This window comes from Podarcis bocagei, assembly GCF_964188305.1.
Source record: "Podarcis bocagei genome assembly, chromosome: 10".
Classification (NCBI taxonomy): domain Eukaryota; kingdom Metazoa; phylum Chordata; class Lepidosauria; order Squamata; family Lacertidae; genus Podarcis; species Podarcis bocagei.
Window position 1 is genome coordinate 19,105,459 of NC_138135.1, and position 13,360 is coordinate 19,118,818.

The following is a 13,360-nucleotide window of genomic DNA, read 5'->3' on the forward strand; positions in this document are numbered from 1 at the left end:
GACTGGTCCAAGGTCACCCAGCAGCTGCAGGTGGAGGAGCGGAGACGCGAACCCGGTTCCCCAGATTACGAGTCCACCGCTCTTAACCACTACACCACACTGGCTCTCCACACCACAGAAGACCTCTGTAACCCAATTGCTGGTGGAGAGAGCACTGCTGCACAGGCTTCCCACAGTGAATCTGGTTCACCACTGTGAGAACAGGATGCTGAAGAATGATGGGACTTTGGCCCGATCCAGCAGGACTCTTCTTATGGTGATATTGAAGTATGCATTGTTGGAATAGGCAAAACCCTATGATTAAAATTCACTGTATTCAGATAGGAAAGTCTCCAAGGGGTTAATATATCTGAGAGTGGGGTACTGAGTGCCTTAACTGAATTGCCAGTTTACTTTGAGTTTACCCCCTTGCTCCTCTCTGTAACATTCCACAGTTGAGATCATCTCAAATTAATGCAGCTGTGTAAATTTGGTTGCTGTTTCTGTCTCCTTTGCAATGAGGCAAAGGACCTACTCTGCAACACGTGTGACCTATCTCTTTAAGAGGCATGCCTAGATTATAACAACAGTTGAGGGTGGAATATATTCCCTTTATTAATTTTAGTTTTCCATATTTCCAAGAAACTTTGTGATTTTTTTAAATGGAAAAAAACACCTCATGGAAATTCTTCGGTATATTCTCCTAATATCACCAGGCAGTCTTACCGAATGCAATACATTTTTGTATGTTCTTTTCACTAATGTATGCATTTATATTCTCATTTTGCCCCAGTATGTGCATGTTGGTAAAAATTACTTGGCTGGAGAACTGCATTGCAAAATTTGGAGTAGTGTGAATTTTGAAGGGTGGTTGCATTTCAGTTTGTGTATTATTTAGGAAACTGTCAATTAGGTATTATTTTTATTTATTGGGTAGAGTTGCCTTTAAATGTGAACGTAATTCAGATTTCTCCCCCAATCCCTAACAGCAGTTCCCTTCTGATTTGAACGGACGTGGTTTCCTTCACAATCCAGTTAGAACTGGTTAGGTGTGTTGGTCAATTCTGTATAGCAAGTCTAAATGGCTTGTTGCGCCTAAATGAAGGAAAGTTCCTGAAATCACCTCTTTGTTGTTCTTTTGCATTGGGGAAGGCAAGTTGAATGTTCATTTGCACTGTGAGTAGTCTCTTCCATTCTCACAAAAATACGGAAGGCACTGTTGCAAATTGGTTACTCTTACAAGTGATGCCTGAGAACAAGGCTGATGATGATGTTGATCAGCTGCAGCGTCCAGCGCAAAAGTTGGCAACTGTATGCAAAGGACTTGGAATGGGCTAGTTAGGTTTAATTAAGGCCATCAAATTAGTTCAAATTTATCAGTATGTAATGAATGATGCTTTGCAGGGTTAAAGAAAGAAAAATGGTGTAAAAAGTATAAAGACAGAGGTAATCTACATTAGACACAACAACTTAGAGTAAAAATTTCAAGGTCTTAGAACAAAGGAAGTCAATATGTGTATATGTAAGTAATGACTAGATTAGAATGATGATATGGTTTTATTTGTAGATGTGTGTTTTTGTTTGTTTTTGGTTCCAGTTACAGATAGGTAGCCGTGTTGGTCTGCCATAGTCAAAATAAAAAAATTCATTCCTGTAGCACCTTAAAGACCAACTAAGTTAGTTCTTGGTATAAGCTTTCATGTGCATGCACACTTCTTCAGATACACACTGAAGAAGTGTGTATCTGAAGAAGTGTGCATGCACACGAAAGCTTATACCAAGAACTAACTTAGTTGGTCTTTAAGGTGCTACAGGAATGAATTTTTTTATTTTGTTTTTGGTGTTCTTTTTTCTCATGTTTTATTTGTTTCTTGTTTGTACTGTTTTATTTTGGATTCAATGTTTGTAATTTTTGCTGTAAATTTGCATTGAAAATATATTTTTTTAAAAAAACAAAAAAACACAAATCAGTTCAAATTGTGGTGTAATTAGGTCCAGCATACTTCGGCTGCCGCTCAGCTTTACCGGATGTGTAGCAGAGTAAACACACCTAGTGCCTTTGTGTGTAAGCATGCAGAAAAACAATCTCTGAACTAACCTCAAAAGCAGTTCCCATACTGTAATTGTCAAGCGAACTGAATGTGGATTAAGTTCATGTTGAAATGGAACTTTGAAGGATTTCTAGTTCATAGAATTATAAAGTTGGAAGGGACTATAAGGATCTAGTCCATGGGTCTGCAACCCGCGGCTCCGGAGCCGCATGTGGCTCTTTTACACCTTTGCCGCGGCTCCGGGGCGGATACTAGCGAGGGGAGGAGGCGTATTGTGCGCCCCGACACTCTCCACTGTGGCGGGCGCTGTACTGGCTGTGACGTCGCATGGGGGCGGTACGTGCATTAGTCACGCACCGCCCCGACATCACCTTCCCGCCCGCTGTCAGATCGCGGCTCCGGAGATATATTTGTTTTAAATGTTGCAATGGTTTTGCGGCTCCCAGTTTTTTTCCCTTCAGAAACAGGTCCAAGTGGCTCTTTTTGTCTTAAAGGTTGCAGACCCCTGATCTAGTCCATCTCCCTGCAACGCAGGAATCTTTTTGCCCAATAGGGGGGATCAAACCCACAACCCTGGGATTAAGAATCTCATGCTTTACTAACCGAACTATCCCAGCTCATTTTTATTAAAAAAATACTTCTTGGACACTTTGACTTTTAAACTTGGAGATCATAACTGCTGGGGGAAATAAGCAATTCACATTCGACTGCATATGCCATTTACGGTTTCCTTAGTCTGCTTAAGGCTGTTTTATAGTTCAGCACAGCATCTTGTGATACTCTAAATGCTGCAGCAGGGGGATGCGGAGGATTCCTTGGATGAATTTGAGCCAGTGGCAACACCAGAAAACAAACATATTATAGGAGGGCACAGAAGGGGCAAAGTATATTTCTAGGTGGGCAAGAAAGAAAAATAACTGTATATGCTAATGACAAGAGTTCAGAAATGGGGTGGGCAAGTGGGGGTGAGATGCTTGTTTAGGAGAGTGTTTGCCCTCCTTCCCTTCCTCTGCCACCACCGATGTCTTGAGTTGAACTGTGATCTGAATGTGAACCAAACTAGTCTAGGAGAGATCCGCTGGAAGAGATCATCAGGGGGTTTGGGCTAGGTGTTCATCAGTATGCAGATGATACCTAGCTCTACCTCTCTTTTAAATCAGAACCAGTGAAGGCAGTGAAGGTCCTGTGTGAGTGCCTGGAGGCGGTTGGAGGATGGATGGCGGCTAACAGATTGAGGTTGAATCCTGACAAGACAGAAGTACTGTTTTGGGGGGACAGGAGGCGGGCAGGTGTGGAGGATTCCCTGGTCCTGAATGGGGTAACTGTGCCCCTGAAGGACCAGGTGCGCAGCCTGGGAGTCATTTTGGACTCACAGCTGTCCATGGAGGCGCAGGTTAATTCTGTGTCCACGGTGGCTGTCTACCAGCTCCATCTGGTACGCAGGCTGAGACCCTATCTGCCTGCAGACTGTCTTGCCAGAGTGGTGCATGCTCTAGTTATCTCCCGCTTGGACTACTGCAATGCGCTCTACGTGGGGCTACCTTTGAAGGTGACCCAGAAACTGCAGTTAATCCAGAATGTGGCAGCTAGACTGGTGATCGGGAGTGGCCGCCGGGACCACATAACACTGGTCCTGAGAGATCTGCATTGGCTCCCAGTACGTTTCCAAGCACAATTCAAAGTGTTGGTGCTGACCTTTAAAGCCCTAAACGGCCTCGGTCCAGTATACCTGAAGGAGCGTCTCCACCCCCATCGTTCTACCCGGACACTGAGGTCCAGCACTGAGGGCCTTCTGGCGGTTCCCTCACTGCGAGAAGCCAAGTTACAGGGAACCAGGCAGAGGGCCTTCTCAGTAGTGGCCCCTGTGGAACGCCCTCCCTTCAGATGTGAAGGAAATAAGTACCGTATTTTTTGCACCATAACACTCACTTTTTTCCTCCTAGAAAGTAAGGGGAAATGTCTGTGCGTGTTATGGAGGGAATGCCTACGGGTGGCGGGGAGGATCTGCTGCAGTCGTGAGCAGAGGATCCATGGTTCCCCTTCCTTCCCTCCTCCATGGCTCTCTTTGAAACAGCAAAGCAGGAGAAGAGCCACGGAGTGGGGAGGAGAGAGGGACAGAGAGCCTGGTTACAAAGCACGGATCCACATGGATCCTCAGGATTTTGGCACAGGGTCACACCAAATTCACAATCAGATCACATAGCATGTCCATGGCTACAGCTTGCACCAAAAAAATCACACACCCACTGTTGCCTGGGGCCGCAGTGGTGCAAAAACGTGGTTACAAAGCATGGATCCACATGGATCCTCAGGATTTTTGCATTGAGCTACCCCAAACTCACCGACAGATCACATGTCTGTGGCCACAGCGTGAACCACAAAAATCATACATCCACTGTTTCATTTAGAATATATTTTTTTTTCTTGTTTTCCTCCTCTAAAAACTAAGTGCGTGTTATGGTCAGGTGCATGTTATAGAGCGAAAAATACGGTAGCTATCTTCTTTTTAAAAGACATCTGAAGGCAGCCTTGTTTAGGGAAGTTTTTAATATTTAATGCTGTATTGTTTTTAACACTTGATTGGAAGCCGCCCAGAATGGCTGGGGAAACTCAGCCAGATGGGCGGGGTATAAATAATAATTTATTATTATTATTATATAGTCTGTTTTGTAAAGAGACAAACAGGAGGTGGTTCCTTATTAGACATCTTGAACTAGTTGTTTTTCAGAATGAGCTTTCCAGTCTCTGCCTATTCATATGTTTCAGGCTTTTCTAATCATTATCTTTCCATTGAATGAAATTGCCCATTGCATGACTGCTAAAAGCTGCAGGGCTCATACAAAGGTTGGCGAAACTAGATTTTCAAGAGCATCTCAAACCAGCTAAGGCCACCACAAACCTCTCCTTTCTTCTTGCTATTTCATATGTGTGTGTAGAGTCTGCTAATACAGAGAAAATAAGCCCAGTGTGTACCTGCCTTTTGAAGACACCCTGCCCAGATGCTAAAATGCGGAACATTTATATAACGGCTTTTAACAAAAATGGAGTTCCAGAATCCTCCTAAGCAGCTTTTCGATAAATGTCAAGATACTCAGCTGCTTTGCAAAGGGAAATGATTTCCCATGGCTTTGATTTGGTTAAGTGCAAGCAGAAAGCTTCCAAAGTACGAAGCACGATGACACAATCTTCTCTTAAGATCTGGTCTGAACAATTCTAAGGTTCATAGGAAATGAAGCTGGGAGAGAAAAGAATCCATGAAAGAGGCTTGGCATTTGCATTGTTCCATACGAAAGCCTAGGAGGGGGTGTGCAGGCATCGTGGTGCAATGCTGGAGCACATTTTTGGGGGGAAGAGAGTCTTGGGTTTCGTCCTGCTTATAAAGATGAGATGGTGGGTGGGAGACTCCAGGGGCAGACGCTGGTCTTTCAGATTTCAGCAGCACCCTGTACAAGGCCAAAATTCGCCCATCCCCAACTCTCACCTTCTGTTCTGCTCAATTCACTATGTCATAGTTGCAGCACCCTGCAACACCCACTAGGCTCAGCACCCAGTGCAGCAGAACTGGTCATGCAGCCCTAAATATGCCTCTGGAGACACCCTGGAAAGCCACCTTCTGGAATAGACAATACAGTGGTACCTCGGGTTACATATGCTTCAGGTTAAATACACTTCAGGTTACAGACTCCGCTAACCCAGAAATAGTACCTCAGGTTAAGAACTTTGCTTCAGGATGAGAACAGAAATCGTGCTCTGGTGGCGCTGCGGCAGCAGGAGGCCCCATTAGCTAAAGTGATGCTTCAGGTTAAGAACAGTTTCAGGTTAAGTACGGACCTCCAGAACGAATTAAGTACCTAACCCAAGGTACCACGGTACTGAGATAAACTGTCCGCATTTGTGTTTATTTTTGCCATAATTCTTATTCTGTCTCTTTTTCTTCTTAGTGCCACACAGACATGAAGATTGTACAGTGGTACCTCTGGTTACGAACTTAATCCGTTCCGGAGGTGCATTTGTAACCCGAAACCACTCGTAACATGAGGCGCGCTTTCACTGATGGCGCCTCCCGCTGCTGCCGTGCTGCCGGCACACGACTTCCGCTCGCATCCCGGGGCAAAGATCGCAACTGGGAGCATCGACTTCTGGGTTAACGGAACTTGTAACCCGCAGTGTTCACAAGAAGGACGGTACATAACACGAGGTTCCATTGTAGTGAGAAGTGAGAAGAGAAGGTGGTTTTCAGGAAGGAGGGAGGAGAGAGACTTCTTAAGCCCCCCTCCCCGCCATTTTTCTGCTGAAAATTGTCTCTGAGGATGCTTGCACCCTGACCGCCCTGCAAACTAGGGAAAAGATAATGGGTACATCATCATCATCATTAACTGCAAATGGTTGGTGGCTGAATGTAAGGGGAACTACAGTTGTGGTGCTCTGCCTTTAGTATTTCCTTCTCATAGAGATTTACCTTGTACAGTACTGATTTACCTAGGCTTTAAATTGTTGGTTTCCATCTGCATTAAAAGTTCCTGATCGTTGTGCTGCTCTCTGCTGTTTCAATTATCAAAGTTTCTTTCTTTCTTTCTTTCTTTCTTTCTTTCTTTCTTTCTCTCTCTCTCTCTCTCTCTCTCTCTCTCTCTCTCTCTCTCTGAAATTGTTTGTTTTATCTTATTTTTAACTGTAAGCTACCCTTTAGTCTGTGAACCGCCCTGAGACCTGTGGATACAGGGCAATATATGAATTCAATAAATTAATGAATAAAATAAACACCCTGAGAGTTTCAGGATATGTTTCCTGAAATAAGAAAACAAATAAACATGCTTGTTACATGTAGGTATGCTCAAAGAGACGTAGCAAAATGTACGACCCCCATCCCCTATCTTTATATATTCACTTCTCTACTTCAAGAGGTAATCAAATGAAAGAAGGTGCTTCATAGCTTTAGACGCCCAGCCATCCTGAAGTAGACTTTTTGCCTCTGAGTCACAGCAATTTCCCTTAATTTATTTCTGTTTGCAAGATGCTGACCTTTTTGGCATGACACTAAACATCTCCAGTGCTTTCTGAGCAAAGGTTACCATGGAGACATATTGTAGGGAGCTTGGGCATCATTCGCAGCAGATCCTAACTTCAAATTGACATTGGATTTATTATCTGTCAGCTGAATTGTCATGGATTCCCCCCCAAAAATCCTGGGAAATGAGATCTGGACAGTTAGCGATTCTGGAAGACAATGCATGAGATCTCCCAAATTTCTGAGAGCTGGCATACTTTTAAAAATTTGCAGTTGTAGGCACACTTCATTCTTCCCTCACTCGTCGTAATCCTCATAAAGTTTAGTTTCAGAATAGGATGTGCAACTCCCAGGTAGTGGTGGGTAAATCTATCAATTTCAGTACTATTCTGTTTTTCCCTACCCCCAAGTCTTCAATATGGTTCTCCACATTTATTTATTTATTGCACTTATATTCCACCCTTTTCCCAAGGACCTCAAGGTGGTCCACAAGGTTCTCCTCCTCATTTAATTCCCACCAAACCCCTGTGAGGTAGGTCAGGCTAAGAGGCCTAACTAGCCCAAGATAAGCAAGCAAGCTTCACGGCCAAGTGGAGATTTGAACCCTGATCGCCCAGGTCCTAGTCTGACACTCTAACCACTGCACCACACTGGCTCTCCACAACAGTTTGCATTGTTTTATTTATGTATTTTTACATCCTCATGAAAATTTACACCCAGGTTTGTGAGACTTTCTGCTATTGTACACGTTGTTGTATTAACTTTTCCAATGCAACTTTCCCTTTTATATAATGCATCTTTCATTAACAGTCACATTTTTGCCCACACCTTAGCCGGATACATGCATTCTTGCATTTTGTATGCATTACTTGGCTTGAGAACTTCTAGAATTGTAGAGTTGGAAGGGACCACAAGGGTCATCTAGTCCAACTCTCTGCAACGCAGCAATCTTGTGCCCTCCATGGAGCTCAAACCCATGACCCTGAGATTAAGAGTCTAACGCTCTACCGACTGAGCCACCCTCCACCCTCATATGTTGACATTTCTGAAGCAGTAACATCATCATCATCATCATCATCAAAAAAAATTTTTTATTTATACCCCGCCCTTCCCAGTTCAAAAACCAGGCTCAGGGCAGCTAACAACAAATTTAAAACACTTTAAAACACTTAATTATAAAAGTAGCATAAAATGCAGTATAAAAACATGAATAACAATAAAATTCAAAAATCAAAAATCAATCAGATAATCCCCAGGGCTAGCTGGCTGAATTGGTCCTACTTGGGCCAGCGAGGAGGTCAGGGGAGAATTAGCTGTGGGGTCTCAGAGCGGGTGATCGTCATAAAAGGGGAGGGGGAGGGAAGAGAAGGGAAATAAAAGATCAGGCTGAATTCAAATTAAAGGCCAGGCAGAATAGCTCTGTCTTACAGGCCCGACGGAAGGAGGTTAAACCCTGAAGGGCCCTAGTCTCATGGGAAAGAGCATTCCACCAGGTTGGAGCCATTACTGAAAAGGCCCTGGCCCTGGTGGAGGATAGTCTAACGTCCTTAGGGTCTGGGACCTCTAAACTATGGTTATTCATGGACCTTAAGGTCCTCTGCGGGGCATACCAGGAGAGGCGGTCCTGTAGATACGAGGGCCCTAAGCCATACAGGGCTTTAAAGCTCAAGACCAGCACCTTGAACCTGACCCTATACTCCACCTGGAGCAAACATTTGCAAATTCGTGCATGATGCAGAGACGCTTGATGGGAAGCCAGGATCAGCTGCAGCTCCCTCTGCAAAGGATACGCATTGGCCAAACCCCATTTGCAACAAGAAAATATGTGACATGCCCCTAATTGTGAGTGTACCCCAGCATACTGTTGCAGAATTAAGAATTTATGCCGCAGCTATGAAGGTAGACTTTTATCACTACACTTTTTGCAAAGGTCAGTATCGCTGAGGCACATACATGAACCCAAAAGCTGCAGGCTTGTTGGAGTCATAATACAGGATGTGATATATAATTCCCAACATGAGCAAATAAATCCTTGCATGCAGGGTGAGCTGGGGGAAACTGTATTAATAAAATGGATAGCCGGAAGCATAGAAGCTGATGGGTGGCTAGGAACAGTTTCCAATTTCACCCTTCAAATTACACCATAGTAATCCTAAAGGGGGGACTGAATTCTACCAAGTCTATTTAGAAGAATTGCTTGCAATTCAAAGTTATTCTGCCACCCACAATTGCATAAGTGTTAGGAATAAAAAGGAAGAAATATTTTTCTGCTTCCCATTTGCCATTACACCTGATTGCTTTTATTCTTTTTGCTCCCCTGGAGAACAAAATTCTGAGCATTTCCGTCTTGAAGCTGCTGCTGCTGCTGCTGCAAGGTTATGTATTTATTCCTCCTGCTTTTCTCCCCCCAATCAGAAAACTAAGTAGATGACTCACAGCTTAATGTGGGCTACGGAATGAACCATGAAGTGCAAGAACACTGTAAAATCCTTCTGATACAGACATCAGTTGAGAATTTTAAGGGCTAGAGAATGTAGCTATGTCTTTAGAGCTGTATCACAGCACTTCAAATGGTCCTGGCTTTCCTTAGAGAACTATAATTCCCGGGAACTGTAGGTTGTTAAGGGTGCTAAGAGTTGTTAGGAACAGTGCCGGTGCCAAAATATTTTGTGCCCTAGGCAAGGTTAACTGCTTGCTTGCTTCCCTTGTCTCATTTCTCTCTCTCTCTCTCTCTCTCTCTCTCTCTCTCTCTCCTAATTTCAATTTTAAAAAACAGATGTCTTGTATAAAAAAATGACAAGCACAAAACTAGAAACTGCTAAATTTATTTTATATTGCAAGAATAAGTATAGAACCATATCTGTTTATCCTTCTCAAATAGAAAAAACAAACAAACACCAAACCAAAACTTTCAATCTCGGGCACATCAAAATCTCACTTGCATGCCTTTTCCTTTGTGAATTTTGTCACTGATTCCTTCAGGTCAAGTGCTGATGTCTGGGCATGTTCCATTGATATAGTTGCCAAGCCAACTAGTCTATTTTGCAACAAAGTGTATGAAAGTTCTAAAAAAAATTGAGTTTTGAGAACCTGCATTCACCACTTGACACTGACACCAGGAGTTTTTGTTGTAGCATGAAGAGAATTACTTGTGGCGGCATGGACATTGGAAGTCTTTGAGCTATGGTCCAGATCTTCAGCATCAATATATTTTGTTTCTATTGTGCATCAATGTTCCCCCCCCCCCAAATTCTTGCAGACCTTCAGTAGTCTTAATTATATACTGTATGTATCATTCAGAAAGTCAAACAGGGAATTATATTGTTGTAGCTCTTGGAATCTCTCTTCAGCAGATTGCATGGCCATGTCTAAGACAGCATAGCAGAAACCTCCTTTGAATTTTTGCTTTGGAATAATAATAATAATAATAATAATAATAATAATAATAATAATAATTTATTTGTACCCCACCCATCTGGCTGTCACACATTAAAAACTTCCCTAAACAGGGCTGCCTTCAGATGTCTTCTAAATGGCAGGTAGTTGTTTTTCTCTTTGACATCTGATGGGAGGGTGATCCACAGGGCAGGCGCCACTACCGAGAAGGCCCTCTGCCTGGTTCCCTGTAGTTTTGCTTCTCGCAATGAGGGAACTGCCATAAGGCCCTTGGCGCTAGACCTCAGTGTCCGAGCAGAATGATGGGGGTGCAGACGCTCCTTCAGGTGTACTGGGCCGAGGCCATTTAGGGCTTGAAATCTTTTGGAATCTTGTGGTGCCTTATACTCAAACAGCCATTTCTTTTTCCTCCTTCTAACTTGCTCTTTCTCAAAGTTTGGTAGTGTTTTTTAGCTCCTTGGCCATCTTAGTAGCATCTATCGAAACTTGCTGAAAACCCTCATTATACCTGCAGCCCACAAGGTAATTATTGGTCATTTGCAATTGGCTTGTTGTTGTTGTTGTTGTTGTTGTTGTTTAGCCATTTAGTCGTGTCCAGCCCTTCGTGACCCCATGGACCAGAGCACGCCAGGCACTCCTGTCTTCCACTGCCTCCCACAGTTTGGTCAAACTCATGCTGGTAGTTTTGAGAACACTGTCCAACCATCTTGTCCTCTGTCATCCCCTTCTCCTTGTGCCCTCCATCTTTCCCAACATCAGGGTCTTTTCCAGGGAGTCTTCTCTTCTCATGAGGTGGCCAAAGTATTAGAGCCTCAGCTTCAGGATCTGTCCTTCCAGTGAGCACTCAGGGCTGATTTCCTTAAGAATGGATAGGTTTGATCTTCTTGCAGTCCATGGGACTCTCAAGAGTCTCCTCCAGCATCATAATTCAAAAGCATCAATTCTTCGGCGATCAGCCTTCTTTATGGTCCAGCTCTCACTTCCATACATCACTACTGGGGAAACCAGAGCTTCAGCTTGGCTTGTAGCTGAATTTAAATCAGCTTCCTTATTTTGTAGTAGCTTGCTTGTTAAGATTGACTTCGAAAATGATGCTGTACCATGGAACAAAGGATGCCACAAACTTGAACTTACAAATTGCATAGCTCAATAGGGAAATGAATACATTTTCTAAATAAGGTAAAGATGTGACTGTAATATTTAAAATTAAGTGCTTTTTCACTTTGTGTGTGGGACTGAGATATCTATATATCTATATCTATGTAGAAATATAGCTGGTCTTTCAGATGCTAAAAGTCATGAGAGAGAGAGAGAGTTGGCAGTTTGATCCAAAACTCAATGAGCCCAGATAATATTAGCAAGCCTCAATTTCAGCCGATTACCAGTTGTTGTTTTTCCAGGTGCCTATGACGTCTAAGAAAATGTTACAAGCTCTTTCTGAGCAGCTGTGTTCAAAAATAGTTTGCATATACTGTAAAGTGCTGAGCTGTGTGAAATAGTCCATCTGTCAAGTTTAATTTCCCCCACTTTGGGTCAGATCTTGGCTAGAGCTCTAAATAGACAGTTTCCCAACATTATGTACTATAGATCTCTACAGTTGACTCTCCTTTGAGTCACAAATAAATGCCGACTGCTGTGACAAGTGTGCCACCCACTTTGCAGACAAGAATCACTCATAGGTGGCATGGCTTTAGGTCCACAAATTTGGTGATGGAGTCTGCTCTCAGGATATAGAGCAGTAGCAGCTGGGGGTCTGGTGGGCTGCCAGAGATTGTTGGTGGACTTCAACTCCCATCAGCCCCAGCCAGCATGTCCAACGGTCAGAGATGATGGGAGTTGAAGTCCAGCAACATCCAGAGTGCCACAGGTTCCCCACCTCTGGCATGCAGCCTCATCTGTCCCATTATGCATTACCTGAATAATGTGTGCTAACAGTGTCTTATGCATTTGGTGAGGATTGTCCCCAAGTCAGTATCCCATACCCTCCAACGTTTTTCCAAATATTGACATCCTATTCAATAATAATAATAATAATAATAATAATAATAATAATAATATTTATACCCCACCCATCTGACTGGGTTGCTCTAACCACTCTGGGTGGCTTCCAACATATATAAAAACAGAAATAAATATTACACATTTAAAAACTTCGCCCTGCAGGGCTGCCTTCAGATGTCTTCTGAAGGTTGTATTGTTACATATCTCCTTGGCTCAGGTGTCACATAAATCCATACCCTCCAACATTTCTCCAGTGAAAATTGGGACATCCTAAGGAAAAGCGGGGCAAATCAGAAACTGGGACAGCTTCTCTAAATCAGGGACATCCCTGGAAAATAGAGACACTTGGGGGGTGGGTTCTGTCACAGCTGCCGCCGCCACCGCTCAGGACAAGTGGGTATGAAAGCGCATTGCTGCAAGACAAGCTTGAGGTCTAGTACTGCTTATGACATACATACGCTCGCAGAGAGAAGCAAAAGTATGGTGTAGTGGTTAAGAGCTGTGGGCTCGTAATCTGGTGAACTGGGTTTGCGTCTCCGCTCCTCCACATGCAGCTGCTGGGTGACCTTGGGCTAGTCACACTTCTCTGAAGTCTCTCAGCCCCACTCACCTCACAGAGTGTTTGTTGTGGGGGAGGAAGGGAAAGGAAATTGTTAGCCGCTTTGAGACTCCTTAGGGTAGTGATAAAGCGGGATATCAAATCCAAACTCTTCTTCTACTTCTCCTCTGAACCACTACAGAGCATTGTTACTACGCTATGGCAATTAATCAAACACAAATGCACACGAATTACAGATATTTATGGCAATGGAGCCCTTCAGCCGGGGTGGCCCATAATCTGGACTGTGCAACCTCCATCATGAATTACATGGTCTGCTGGCCTGGAAATTTAAGGCACTTCTCCTAATAGGTTTATGCCCTCATCACT